The sequence below is a fragment of the Aphelocoma coerulescens genome (genome assembly GCF_041296385.1).
Source record: "Aphelocoma coerulescens isolate FSJ_1873_10779 chromosome Z unlocalized genomic scaffold, UR_Acoe_1.0 ChrZ_unloc_scaf_2, whole genome shotgun sequence".
Classification (NCBI taxonomy): Eukaryota; Metazoa; Chordata; class Aves; order Passeriformes; family Corvidae; genus Aphelocoma; species Aphelocoma coerulescens.
In genome coordinates this window covers 1,134,345-1,148,460 of record NW_027184087.1, presented here as the reverse complement: position 1 = coordinate 1,148,460, position 14,116 = coordinate 1,134,345, and positions in this window count along the sequence as shown.

The window sequence follows — 14,116 nt, the reverse complement described above, 5'->3', positions numbered from 1 at the left end:
CAGGGACTAAGATCCTTCAGCTGTTCTTCCACTAGGCGTCTTCTACATTTAAGGATACATTTAAATCAGGAGGTGACAAATAAGCTGCTTATATATCTCTTGGGAAGATTTGTGGGGGTAGTAAAAATGAAGGAAACTGCAGCATTGTTGGACATGGAAACCATTAACAAAAGTAAGGGTCCAGGGGCCAGAGAAACACATTCAGGATTTTTAACTACAGAAGAATTACTGTAGTTATTAGGATGTGGAGAAGTCAACCACTGACAGCACTGTAATTTCTCTTTATGGTCAGAAGTTTCTTTGAAAATTCAGTAAACTGTGAATTAAATATATGTCAGTTTTTCTGTTAGTGAATTGTACATCAGTGTTAAATTCTGGTACAGACATAAGGCTTTCTAGCATCTAGGAAATGCAAAGTTTTGTTAAATAGACATAATGTAAACAATGGCATAAGCTTATGGAATAAGTTTTGAAATGGACAGGTAAAAAGGAATGCTGACGTTCTCACGTGAACCATTTCTGGTAACAAGCTCCAGGGCTATTGGAGAATTGAGTTGTCACTCTATGCTAATGTACTATTTATTATCTGTTCCTAGAAAAGAGTTGATGCAGAAGACTATTTACTTAGTGACAGGCAAACTTGGTAAATGGTATAGAGAGTCAGCTTGTGTCCTTGGTCTCCACGGGACACAGTTGGGTATACCTACATGTGGGAGAAAAATCAATTAAAAAAATAATGAAAAATTTTTTTTTGACAAGTTTGAGTACAAGATCAAAGATCATGCTGTTTCTGTTTTATCCCATATCCAATATGATCCCTAGGACTGCATGTTACTTCTGAGCCAGTTATATAAAGATGTTTCAAGGATGAAAAACCCCAAAAGAGTAACATTGATGAAAATTCATATAACCCATTATTGAGTAGCAATGGTATGAGATTAGTAACTATGAAAAAATCATAACATTCAGCTGTTTAAAAGATGTCTGCAATGATCTGTCTCTTAAGGAAACTGTTAAAGGTTTGGGTTTTTTTTTCTACACTCATTTTATACAGAAAAATTGCTCCCAAAGTCCAGATCTCAATTTTGAAGAATGCATTCAAGAGTTCAGAACTCCCAAGCTACCTTTATTTCCTACTTTCTGCAGAACTCATTGATATGTCTGCTTATAGACAGTTTATACAGACTGTATATCATATTTTCTTCCATACTTATTTTTTTCAGATGCATAGTGTATCTTGTAAGGAAACTGACTTACAGTTTTTCATATCAGACTCTTCAGGGTGGTTTCTTTTTTGTCATTTTGCAGATTGTCTTTTTCTGTTTTTATACTTCAGAGAGGAGCTTTGGCATATCATGTCAAGTTGTGGAAAATATGCTTGGAAAAGTCAAGGAAATTTGAGGAGGGATAATTTTAGAATTCTAATTAGTGACTCGTGAAAGTCTTTACTTCTGACAACATCAGGACCAAATCTGGAATAAAGTCACTAGGTTTGGCAGATGTAGATCACAAAGCAGTTGATGGAGGGAGCATGATTCTGGTGCACCCTTTGTTTCTTTCTTGATGTTGACCCTCATCTTTAAACTGTAAGAACTGTCAGCAGCAATAACACAGCAGGCAGGTAAGAGACAACCACATTTCTGTATTGCCTGACTAGACTGCTTTCCTGGCTCTGGTGCCAGTTTTTATGGTCAGAGATAAGCCATGTCCAACACCATTCTACCCTTTCCACTTCTTTTTCAGCTTACTACTACCTCAGGTTCAGATCCTCTACTTTTGAGCAGACTGTTAAATCAGCAGTTAAATGAATCACTGAAACGTCACTGAAAGGAGATGTTATTAAGAAGATAAATCCCCATTATCTGTATTTTTAAGGGTTCCTGTGATTTGAATTTTCTAGGGAGACATATATTATTCAGATCCAAAAAGAGGTGTGAATAGGTGAGACTGTATTTGCATTAAAAGAGCCTTGAACCACAGGAAAAAGGTCGTTTTCAAAACTTAGAATCCCAGAATTAAGACAGTTTTGGAAAAAAATTTTAAACTACTTGCTTTCACTATATATGTATTGATGTGTTTAAGGCTAGAGATCTCCTGAACAGCTTTGCCTTTTGCTTATTTGCTGTGTGGTAGTCAGCAATAAAGGCTTGCCAGATGTTTATTTGCAATTTTAGATAACTAGCAAGTAAATCATAGGATTATTATTTTTTAAGGTTTAAGTACAGACATGACATTTCAAATAGTGAAACAGTTTTCTTGTCATTATATATGAAGTTCTTAAAATGAAATAATTCAGCATTTGAATATGGTGTACTGCACCACATTGCACCAGTTACTTGTTTAAAAAGCTGTCAGTGTTACAGATATGGGTGTAGATTATTAGAGCTAGATGTCAAAGGTATGAAGCAGGAGCAAACTGATAATCATTAAATCTGCAGGAATGATGAAATATGGAATTAAACTAGTAGAAAAATAAATTGCAAGAAACTGTATAGCCTTGTCAAGAATGTTAGGGTTTTTTTATACATGAAGGAACAAAGTTTTGCATTATGAATTCAAAGAATATTTATATTTAGCATTACATTTGCAACACCCTGAAAGTCAGATTTGGATCTAGACAGAGATTAAAAGTGAATGATTTTTGAAATTTATTAGATTAACCTGAAACATAAACCCTTTTGTAACCAGGTATCTTCCCTGGCCTAATCCTTTCTCATCTACAATAAAGGATTCCTAAATGTTAGATTAACGTTCTTTTAAACAACCTGAATATATTTGGAAATATCTAAGACTACTGTCCATATTTTTCCAAGGGAAAAAATATGCCAGCCACTTGCACAAAGGAAAGGAAAAGGATTCAAACACATTTTCATTTTTTCCCCAGGTTTTTGTAGCATTACTGAGTGTCTATGATTTAAGCAAATAGTCTAGTCAATCCCAGGAGACAGGGCCTTAAAGTTTGGAGGTCATTTACATACAGGGCTGCAAAAATCCATTTGACTCTGCATATTTTACTTCAGTATGAAATGTCAATTCTTGTGATAATGGCAACAGAAATAATTTATTGAGTTTTTAAGGAAAATATTGCAACATTGTCTACCACAATAACACAATATATTATATGCACAATATACTATACAGCATTATAACATTACTATGTAGTTTATATATATATATGTATGTATGTATAATCCTCTAACATATATAACACAGTAGCTTATTAGGTATGTAAGGTATAGTAGATTATACAATATTTTGCTGTAAATATATAGCATTTTTTCTTACTGAAAGATACTTTCAAGTGTCTGAGGAAGATTGGGGAAGAAGGAATGACAAACTCCAGTACTGCTGATTACATCATCTAGCTCAGGTTACTTTGTGTTGCTCAGGGCTGACTTAAGCTATGTATCTAAATTTATTTGCAAGACAGTTGAATAAACTAGCCTTGGCCACTAATAGGGTCTTTGACCCAGAAAACATCTCATCTCTGAGCATGGAAGAAGAAATATTTGCAATTGGGAAACGCTGGGTGCCAAGCTGTATTCTTATTCCTTTTAAGCTTTATTTGCCCTCTCAGACTCATTATTTTATTCTCCATTTTTTCTGTCTATTGCTTTCCACCCTGACTTCACCATAGGGATGGTTTTACAAAGGGGAGGCAAATAATGAACAAAAATATTTTCTTTCCAGTTCATATTTAAGTTGCTACATACTCTCTATCAAGAATAAAATTGTTTGGCCTTTGACTTCTAGCACTCACTTAAGATTTTACAGTATCTCCTTTTTAAATAAGATAGAAGTAGCAAAATGTATCCTCTGTAGACTAATGAAGTCTATGTATTTCCAGATTCTCAATTGCAAAGTAGAGGGACTTTTAAATATATTGTATAGGGTAACTTTGAGTCCTTGCTAAAAATGAATTCTGGTTATCTAACTTTCTGGTTTTGCACCAAAGACTGGGGTGAGCCAGGAAATATGTCTGGAGTGTAGAGCCAGGGAAGAGTGATATTGCTGCTTGCAAGGGCCATTATTTACTATTCGGGTTTGCTGAGAAAGAGATTTTCAATATTAGTATCTCTTCTTAAGGTATTAAGCATCATAATCTATTTTTCTTTCTGACCCATGGTATCTCAGCAAGGTATTTTTTTTTCTACTACTGCCTGAGGTTTGTAAACTATACACCATGAAACTGAAAACAAGCTAATCCTAAATCTGATTAATTTTGACTGAAATACTTACATGTTTGCCACTATGTGCTCATAACATGAACTTTGACTCAGCATTAACATATAGTATATCCACATCGTATTCTTTATTAATGTGTTTTCTCTCTAGCAAATGTAGGAAGGTTAGAGAGAAGGACACATTACTGGCTTGCAAGCACATCTTCTCAGGTGCGTTCTTTACCTGTTCTCTGTTACACATTTTCTTCTGGACCCCAGTAGACTTAGTCTGTGTGCTGGATTTTTTATTTGTAGCATCACAAGACAAATTCATTCTTACTTGGCTACAAAAAAAATCTCAGCCCTTATCTCCAAATTTCACATCAGCAGTGAAGTTTGAAAATTCTACTTTATTATTAAACATTATCTTTCAACCTAATAAAGGATGAGCTTTCAGAGCACCCCACAGATTATGCAAGTAGTGTAAGAGAAAATCAGTAGAATTGGAAAATTTTAGAGACATCCATTCTGCATGTAAAATTAAAATATTTCCACTAGGAAGTAGCAGTATCTGAAAGGCTAGCTTTATTTTTAGATGATTTTTTCCTCCCTGCAGGCAGCCCAGTGACCTCTGTTCTTACTTACAAGGTCTGCTCTGGGGCAGTGAACAACACTTCTGATAACAGGGAAAAGGTTCTGACTGCAAGCAAGTGAAATAGTAAGCTGAACTCCTGCCTTTATCATCTCCCTCTTGTCTTGCACCATGACATGCTACTTTGGCTTTTGCTCCTGTATATTTGAAATCTGGGAAACAGTACTGAGAAAAACACATTTTTGGTGCCATTATGAGAATTCTAACAGCACATGCTGCACTGTTAACAGCAGAAGCTCTACAAACTATGCTTTCATCGTTTTACCATGACTGTTCTCTAGCACCTGCTGCAATAAGACCATTCTAAATGGAAAGTGAATCTTATAATCATGTCACTACTACAATTTTTTTATGTTTATGTGCTACAAGTAGTCCCAGTTTGTTGATATTGCTTCACAGAACAGTCACTTTCTGTTTTTACATGTAGGCTTTTTCTAACTTAAACTCACAAGCTGTTTTCTACAGTTTCATTCTGTATGAGAAACAGATAAGAATCCTAATGGTATTAAGAAACTTGAAATTCCATTATAACTCACACTGAGTGCTGCAGGGAAGGAATACATTTTTCAAAATAAAGCACTCTTTTTTTGGGAGTGGGTGTGAGGCAAGGATGGATTTCCTTTTTAAGTGATAGAAAATTACAGATCAACATGCCTGCTGTAATAACAAAATAATTTTATGTGATGAAATTGAAAGTACTTTGCCTTTGATGAGCACAAAGTGAGGCACAATAAAAAGAGAGCAGGGGCATGAAACAAGACACCATATGACTCAAATTGGTTTACATAATATTTATAATATATATAAAATTTTTAGATCTGGTTGTTGCTGAGGTCATGAAAAAACTCTGACAACTAAATCCTAAAGACGACAGAAAACTTTATGCTTTTCATCATTTTCAAGTTTTTCTCAAAGTTGTGAACTCTTAGGCTTCTTTAGATAGACCTAGGAGGCTGTTAAATTTTTATTCCACTCTCTCTCTAATGGTAGTACTACTTTGTACAGTCTCCCTACACTCACTTTTCTTTAAAAATCCTCAAAATAAATTCTTTGGCTGTGTTTGCACTGATCAGGAACTAGGACATTTGCTTTCACATTTTCTGGTGCAGCACAGCTTATCTCGTGCATGTGCCTGAATGTCCACCAAAAAATGTTTCATTTTTTAATGCCACATTAAATGTACATTAAATGTAGGGAAGGTTGATGCACAGCTTCAATGGGCCTAATAAAGAATGGCAGCAGTCACCTGACCACCTCTCCCTCTTTTCTACCCATTGTACCAGTTACCTGATACCAAAGGAGCCCTTATTTTTTTTCCCCCCCCACTTAAATAGAGACATTGAGAAAGACCTCAGATCCTGGAAAAGAGGTTCTTGAGGTTTCATCGTCCTACTCAGTGCTAGAACTGCAGTAAGTATCACTACAAACAACTGCTTCAGTAATTTGGTTCCAAAGCAGCTTTTTTTTAGCTGGTGGATGCATCAACTACTGACAACTTCATTTTAATCCACAAAGAAGATTCCCATGTTGCAAAAATCTTAGTCTGAAACATTTTATATTTACTTCTTAGAAGCTGATAGGTTGTCTGTCGTTATCATTTCTTATGTGGTTTATTTAGCTAAGAAATTCACTTTTTGAAGTATTGGTGTCTAGTTTATGGAATTTACAAGTTTAAATACACACATACAGTATTTGTAGATGATCTGAGGAGAACTTTATGCAGTGAAAATGTGCCATTTCTTTTCCTGAAGCTGAAGATATTTTTTTAACTCAATCCTATTTGTTCTTGCTTATTGTCAAATGGTTTCACTTCAGATTATAATATGCATACATATTTCACACAAGATTATGAAAAAAAGAGGTTCCTAGACTTTTTTCATTGCTAGCTTTCTGCATACCTTAGACCTCTGAATGCCATCAATTTGACTCCCATTGCTTTTGTTGGTTTAGAACTGAATAACATTTTAGTGAATATAATGAACTGATAGGGATGAAGAAAAATTTATCAGCTCTGTCCAAAGAAACAAGCACAATTACCTAAAAAGTATTTTTACTTTTATTTCTAATTTTCTTCATTTCAGGCTCTGTATTTCCTTTCAAACATGCTGTTTCTGGGAAATAGAAAATCTCACAGTCCATTTGAAGCAATAGACAGAAAGCTGTAAAGAGAGGAAAAAATGAGTCTCATGGGCTATACTTACCATTTCTTGCAGTCATCTACACATGATCCAAAAGTTGAACTTAGGGTTTGTTTTTTTTTTTTTTAACTAGAGTATTAAAAGGATACTTTCTAACATTGATTGAAATCTGTGTCAATAGAAACTTTAATGTCTTTACCTACTAAAAAGAAACATGACACTATACTTCCACAATCTTTGAAAAGTAACATGGAGGAACACATTTTATTCTGTAGTGACTGTCTTACATTTTCTTCTGTGAAAAAATTACTAATCTAATGTTCATGTGGAATTCTTTTCCAAAGCTAAAGAGATATTTCTGTAAATTCAAGAACTGCAGGTGTAGAAATGCTCTATGTAATTTGCTAAGTCCTTGGTTCATATTAGGGCTTAGAAATTTCATGTGAGCAAAGAATTCTGAAGTCACTCTAAGAATAAATAAAATAAAATAGAATAAAATAAAATAAAATAAAATAAAATAAAAAATATAAAATAACAAATAAAAAATATAATAAAAATAGAATAAAATAAAAATAAAAAATTAAATTAAAAAAATACCAAAGTTAAATAATTTAAAGTAATTAAAACCAAAAATGCAGGACAAATAAATGAGGCAATAAAAATATTAGATCTTAATGAGGAATAATTGTCATTTTGTTTGCCTTCCATTAACCTTGCACTAATATAAAGACCTCCTGTATTTTCACTGCTCTTTGTTATATATTCACCATCTTGAAAATAAAGTATCCATCTGAGCTGTTTTAGCCTTCCTTCTCTTGCCCTGATTGTGCAGATGGCCAGAAAAACTTTTCAAAATAAAAGGCAAGGTGCTGATGGCTTGGGCACTGTCATTCTGAACTGCCTTCCCTGTCTGGTTTTGCTTGGGATGACACTGAATAAGACTTTGGTTTGCCTTCATCAGTGCTTTCATCTGGGAGCACTTCCAAAGAGCATTGCCAGCAGGTCTCAGAACATGCCCACAGGCAAGGTCAGCTCCCCAGGGCAATAAGTACCTGTCAGCTACATTAGGAAAAGAAAACCATTTTTATAGAATGTAGGACAGCTAACCTAACAGTGCAGTATTTGAAAATGTAAATTTCTTGCCCATTCAATAAATTATCCAGAATTGTTTGGTTAACAGATCCCCCTTTATGTAATAGGCAAGCGCACAGTGAACTTCAGGAATGATTGTTTTAGTATTTTTCTTTTAAATAATCACTTTTAGAAATAAATATCTAAAAATACAATCACAGGATGAAACAACATATATGGTCTGCATGAAACAGTGAGAAACCACTGATCTTATTGCACTAGGAACAACAATTTTGCCATTGATGTTTTCTTGATGGTTTTATCTTTCATCCATATAAAAGACATAAAAACTGTATACCCCAGAATGATTATTCCAGTGCATTTCAGGGAGACAAATACTGAATTTAAAAGGAAATATATGAGTAAGACCTAATTTTGCTAAATGTAGATTGGCACAGCCTGAAGAGATTAGTTCATGAGTGTAATTATTCCATATGAAATGCTCTCCTTATAACTCTGTGTTTTCATAAATTCCTTTCAATGCTTCTTGGGTATACATTGTTGTCAAAGAATGCAATTCACTAGCAAGTCACTCCTAGCATTCTGAGAAAGGGAGAAATACAGACAAATGCACACAGTCAGCACAAAAATATATTTTTAATACTATTTCCTGCTGTTTAAAGAACTGTGGCTAAGGACACTCTTTTAATTTTGATAATTCAAAAAACTTGAGCAGAATTTTAATTAGAACCAGCTATAAAATAAAGGTGTGGGGTTTTTCTTTCATTTTTACTTCATATTTGAAAATATGATATTGGAGGAGATGCAATCCAATTACATCTCCTATCTGTTGAATTACAGGAGATGATTCCTATATAAGACAAATTAAGTAAACAATTGGTCTGTGTGGAGGCAGATTGAACTGGTGATTAAAGAGAAGAAATGGAGTAAGGGGATCAACTTCTAGCCCTGTCAGTTTTCCTGTGTTTTGGTCAGTTCATTTACTCTGTCTGTGTCTGTCACTGAATAGACACACTGTTCGAGACTGTATCCATTTCATACTGTATGTCTGCATGTGTGTGTATTTTTCCATTACTGCAACAGGTTCATTGTTTAAGTTAAAATCTCTTGGCACCTCTCAGATAAAAATAATAATGTTGACACTTGGAATTTTCTGCCAGACGATAGGCAATAAAACAACAAGAAAAAAATTAAACCCAAACAATAAAAATCCAGGAAGAATGATGTATTAAATAAGGAATACACATTCTAGGGAATGAAGAGTTAAAATTGTTAAGCCATCAGATACACTAATCTCCTAAACTTTGCACATATATCAACTGCAAACTATTTACACCATACCAGACAGTTTTTATTTCTCCTGTGGGAGTTTTTTTAGAGAAATTATGTGACTGAAAGTTTACAATAATTATTAAAAAAAAAAGAATCTTGAAACTTTTTAGTGTTCCAACTTCTATAAGGTTTTTGTTGTTTGACTTTATATTACTGTATCCTAAAGGTATGTAGATATTTGACAGTCTATTATCACATATTGCTCTGATTATTTTCAACAGGGCTTTGTCTTAGTTTTTAAGTCACTTTTTCTTTTATTGAAACATATATTATTTTACAATATGTTGAAACAATGTCAGAAAATCTGATATATGAAATGTATCCACAAACTAATTCAATCAAGAGCTTACGGCAAGATGAACATTTGTATAATTTATACTGAAATAAACAATACTATATTATATGCTTTGATTTGTCATTGCCATAATTCTATTTTATTAGCTACCATTTAAGGAGAATCTGACATCTAGAACTTACATAAAGAAAAAAGCTAGCGGCCATTTGACTAATGCTGTTCCCTACACCTCATGCAGCCACATAACTTCTAGTACCGAGAAGCTCCCACTCTAAAATAAAAAGCGAGAGATGTGATCACAGTCAAAATAAAAAGCAGAATATTATTGTTCACTCTACCACTAATCTTCACACACACACACACACATGGACAGAGCATACAGAAAACTGAAAACATGTAATGATTGCTGAATCTTATAATAGCATTTGCTGAATTACTTTCTTTTTACATAGCCTGGTTAGATATTTATATAGACTTTGATTACAATAAATTAAGTGTTGTCATTTTGAGTAAAAGTAAAGATGTACTAATGAAGAAATTTGGCTGATTAATGGTATTTATAATATCAATGGTGTGCTTTTCAGAACATCCAATCAATGTGATTAGTTTATAGATACAAACTCTGTGGAGAGAAATAGGCCCATGTCCCAGTGTACACTGGATCATCCATCTGGAAAGTAGTTTTTGAGAAAATGACCTGGGAGTCCTGGTGGAACAAGGTTGAACATAAATCTGCGATGTGCCCTTGCTGCAGGGAAGCCCAGTGGTGTCCTGGCAATAAACAAAGCACTGACAGCAGGTTGAGAGAGTTGATCCTTCCTACTCTCCTCAGCACTAGAGAGTCTAGGAAAGGGCCACAAAGATGATTAATGCATTGGTGGTCTCTGCCGTGAACAAAGACTTAGAGAAATGGGACTGTTCAGACTGGAGAAGGGAATATTCAGAGGGGAATTCATCCATGTACATAAATGACTGAAGGGCAGGTGTAAAGAAGGCTCTTTCCAGTGCTGCCCAGTGACAAGACAGGAGACAGTGGGCATAAACAGATATACTGGACACTCTTCCCGAACATCATTTTTTATTGTGAGGGTGACTTATGTTACTGAAAGGGGTTGTGAAGTCTTCATCCTTCGTGATTTTGAAAGCAATCTCTTCATGGTTCCAGGCAACTTCTTATGAGTGGCCCTGCCTGAGTAGGGAAATTGGATCAGATGACCCCTAGAACTCCCTTCCATTCTATGATTCTGTGAGCTGAATGTTTAGTAATTTTGTTCAGAATGCTGAACAGGTAGCTGCCTGCTGAATCAAGACAAATGTTTTTGAAGATCTTGCTTATCCTGACTGAGGGAGGATGACTGACTTCTGGCACATGTTCTTAAGGCATTAGAAGGTCTAATTTTGCCTCAAAATTGCTGTCTCTACCAGAGACTGTCTGAAATTTGTCTTCTGGAGCAAGAGAAAATGGTTTTGATTGAGGTGCCTCAGTTCTCAGCAGGAAGTAGCTAGCATGGTATAAGTGTGTTCACCTAACCCAATGAATAGAGAGCATTATGCATGGATTTCTTACATAATACCATGCCATGCTGGCAATTTGAGAAATTTTTTAACTATAAGAAATTTTTTAACTATAACTTCCTGCCAAATGCACTGTTCTTAATGCATCACGTGTCCAGCAGACGCTGTACTGCATCATTGCTTTGTCATTGTCAATTACACAGAACTGTGCTCAGCTGAGCTATGGGGCTCCTAATTTTTTTTTATTATTCCCTGTATTGTTCTTCAAGAGGGTACCAAAAGTCATATTGCTGCTAGCAAGCAGAGAAACCATCAGCTCCTTTTCCTCCTTTGCACCATCCACTTCAGGACAGACCAGATCACTGTCAGCCACCTCCCTGCTGACAGCCCATCAGGTTGTGTGCCTCCTTTCTCAGACCTGAGCAAAACTTTCCACCCTTGAGTCTCTTATTCTTTTTATTGCAGATATTCTGAAAACACACCATGGACATTATAAATACCATTAATCAGCCAAATTTCTTCATTAGTACATCTTTACTTTCACTCAAAATGCCAACACTTAATTGTAAGAGAATTAAGAAAAGTTTCCAGGTGAGGTATATCCCTATGTGTCTGCTGTTGGTGACCCTGCAGCATAGTGTCCTGTAGAAACAGCAGCATGCATGAGTTTTCCCAGATTGAAGCTGGCCCTAGAACTGCAGAGAAGAGCTACATGACTGATGATGTCTGGTCAGCTAAAATGGATCTCATTGTGCTTGGGAGACCTTTCCACCAAAGATAGGTGACACGAGCTTTTCCCATGAATTCAGCCCAGGAGCACTGAAATACAGTTCAGAGAGACACAGTTCAGCAAGATGGAAATAAAACAAACATGTGAGCTGGCAGTGCAGACACCTATTGTGAGCTAACTCATGGTACAACAGACACCTTATGGAAAAGCAATCTCCATGGCAGCTACCCTGTATGTAATTACAACTATAGATTCTCCACCAGATATATGATTATGAGCAAAAAATAAGGAAATTCCTAGATGAATTTAAAAAGGCCTGTGTGAAACTGTAAGACATATTTGCGGCAAGCATGTTTAGTTTTTAAGTATATTATAGTATACCATAGAACCCTAAGGTGAATTTGGTAATGGAGAAATGGCTCTCAATGACTAATAAGTGTCAGGCTGGGCAGGCAGGTACTGTACAAGTGCACCCTTACTGCCATAATATGCATTATTTGACTTGTTTAAAAAGCATTTATTTTCTCAAATTTTCAGTATTCCCTCATTCTAGAATACTGAATAACAAGCATTTACTAATGCTTTCCTAATTAGTTTCCAACTAAATAGGTTTACTTGTAATCATAAAATAAGACTGTGAAGGGAACTCTAGACACTCAAAGATCTTCCTGTTTCAGGGGCTGTAAATTATTATTATTTTTCAGAGAGAACGTACCAGACATAGAGAGAATGTACATAATAAGCATTTTATGCTGTGCTTAATTTACATATTGAAGTACTTTATTGAGGCAAACAGACAGCTAAGTATCATCTTGAAACTAAAATTTGTTAGTTTGTTTTTGCAAAAGAAATAATTTAAAGTTGATATGTTTGATGACATGATCCCAAATAAGCACTTCATATGAATTGAAAAATAACCGTACAACAACACCATAAAAAGCAAACTTCCAGGACTATATAAAAAGTTTTATCAACAAATTCCTGTTCTATATTCTTGTCCTTTTCTACAAATTTTGTTCTTTTGTTCCTATTATGACTTCTGGGAATAAATCATAAATCCCTCACAGTACTCTCTCTAAAAATAAATGAACTTTATAATTGTGTCATGTAAAGGAATATATGAAACATTTCAAAAACCCTATTCTATACTGAACTGATTAACTGCCAGTAGAATTTATCTGTAAAACACCTGAAACATAGAATTTTTATGCTTATGACAATAATTATTGAAAAATTACTTTGAATCAGATGTACATATTTTGAATTTGAACCTCAAAGCAGAAAAATCTTAGCAACACAACACCAAATAATTTAAGTGTGAGTTTCTGATTTACAGATCATGACACTAAACAATCCAGGTGAGTGTTAATTTCATAGAGAATATTTGCTCAGCAGGAATAAGATCCTTTATGGTTTTTATTTGGAACACCATGACAGGAAAAGTATTTCCGGTTCCTACCTGTAAATATCAAAGCATTTCACAGGTACAGTTTTTGAACTGCCATAGTAAGGGGACCATGGCTGAATGGATTCCATTTGTGAGATTTAAACCTCTATTTCTAGTGTCATTGAGTGCAGTAGAGAAAAAAATTATACCATATGAAGAATGTTTAATAACATTTTTAATTAAAAAATAGAGAGGACATATCTTGGGGCTGCAACTACTGAAACATTCTGAATGTTTTCTTACCAAGTCTACAGTTTTAAATTAAATATTAACATCCTATAGGACCCTTCTGAAATAATTTGTTCACAAACATGATGCGATTAAGCTAAAGTTGGCAAACCCTTTTCTTTTTACTGTGAGGGTGTTTGGATGAGGTGGGTAATCAACAAAAAAATACCCCAAAACCCACAAAAGAACCAAAGACCACATCAGCATGTGTTTACTTTTAGATTTGCTGCTTCACATAGAATACACAGTTTTATTTTATGTTGATAAGGAGTGTTTCCATGTGCAATAGATCTAAAGGCATTAGAAAACAGTAAATTTTTTATCCTGTCTTCCAGAAAATAAAATATGGCACACCTAGCAGTTACTCATGGTTGGAAGAGTAACTCCATATTAACTAAAAATAGCAGAAAAAAAGAATAATGAAGCTGATGAAGCTACTAAGAACATTAAAACATCTACACATGATATTCCCATTGAACTAATCAATCAGCAGGAAACATTTTGTAAGAATGTAGATGTGTTGT